The sequence below is a fragment of the Calonectris borealis genome, chromosome 22 (assembly GCF_964195595.1).
Source record: "Calonectris borealis chromosome 22, bCalBor7.hap1.2, whole genome shotgun sequence".
In the NCBI taxonomy this organism is placed as follows: Eukaryota; Metazoa; Chordata; class Aves; order Procellariiformes; family Procellariidae; genus Calonectris; species Calonectris borealis.
The window spans coordinates 6,431,770-6,433,528 of NC_134333.1; positions in this window are offsets into that span (position 1 = coordinate 6,431,770).

The window sequence follows — 1,759 nt, forward strand, 5'->3', positions numbered from 1 at the left end:
AGGACAGAGTGGCCACAGCATCCTTGTTCCTGGGCTCCAGACCTCGCTGCCTGTCTACCCTTGTGCTCACCATCTCCCCACGGCTGGGGACAAGACCATCCCCCCGCCAAAAATTTTCCTGGCAGGAGTGGGCTCCCTTTCCCCCCCATGACCAACCCATCTGCAAATCTCCCTCCTCTCCCCCCATCTGCATTATTTGGCCTGGTACGTTAATGCTTTCATTTGTTCACCGAGTGCGCTGCCTTTACAATCCTGTTTTCTGTAATTCATACCATATACCATCTGCTGCCTTTGATTATTTAACTATGCAGCGTGCTTTGGCTGCAGTCTGGAGGAAAAAGCGCTGTGCCCAGCACTGCTGCCTGGCACCGGCGCCGGCTCACCAGGCTCTGCTCCACTGCTCGTGGGGTTGGGGACAAACCAGGGGGACAAATGTTCTCCGGTGAGTGCCTGTGGCTCAGGTTGTGCCCAAGAGCTGGCATCAGCCTGGGTGTCCTGAGAGCTGAGGAGAGCAGCTGTGGTCGTGCCTGGGGCTGCACTATGGGATGACACCAGCAAGGATGGGGTAGGTGGGTGGCGAGGGACGGTAAGGGGTGTTGGCACCTCTCGCCACCCATGTAAACGACCTCTCTGCAGGTGGATGTGCATGGTAAGGACAAAGCAGTCTGGCCAGACCCATAAATGCCCCCAGGATGGTAGAGCCCGGCTAAGGAAACCTGCAGTCCCTTTCCTTGGGGACACCCAGGGAATGGCAGTGCACCCCTGGGGGATGAGGTAGCTGCTTTGGGAGCTCGTAGCCCAACCTCAGCCCTTGAATATTCCTCACAGACCTCACCGCTTCAAATCTCCTTCAGAAAGAAGGACAGAGGAGCCAGGCAGGGCCAGAAGACATGTCCCTCAGGAAAATCCCGTTTTTTCCCCCTTAGAGGGATGTGGTGGTGGTGGTGGTGGGCAGCAGGACCAGGGTGGCTGAGGGACACCGGGAGCAGAGCTGGATCCCTCTCTCTTTTGCACAGCCTGTGCCTGCCCTCTTGTGTCTCAAGCCCATGCTGCACTGCTCAGGGTGAGGGATCCCAGCCCCGAAACACGTGGGAAACGGGTTTATTCGGGGAGGGAGCAAAGATGGAGAGGGGTCCCCCACCTCTGTGAGCCCCTCTGCTTCCACAGCGCCACCTGAGCCCTCCCAGAAGCATATCCCAGGCAAAGGGTTTGCACTGGGAAAGCCAGGACTGGCCTTTCAGGCAGAGCAATGGGTGGTTTTGAAAATTAAAAGTGATTCTTTGGCCCCCTGTGTGGCTCAGCACATGGTCCCCGCTGCCCTGGGCCAGAGCCCTCTCCCTAGCAGTGGAGGTTGCTGCGTTTTCGGCCAATTTGTTGTTTTTATGTTTCTCTCTTGGGCTTGATTAGGAAAAGAAAAAAGAAGGAAAGAAAAAGCGATGATGGTTGCAGTCCGGGAGAGTGCTTCCTCTTCCCTGGCCCAGCTGCAGATCATTTGTGTGGTTGCACTGAGCACCAGGAAAATGTCCCCATCGGTGTCCCACTGTGTTTTCAGTTTCACAGGACGCTGCTTTTGCCGCATCTCCGTGGGCTTTGCAAAAAAAGAAGGACAACAGGCGTTTGGAGGGGAAGCCAGGGAGCACTTGGCCCATGATGATGACACCTGGAAAAAGAAGGACTTTGCTCAAGATGATCATGGTCCTACAAGTCTCCCTCCATTTCTCAGCCTTTCCCCAACCTTTTTGGACCCTCTTGTCGCCTA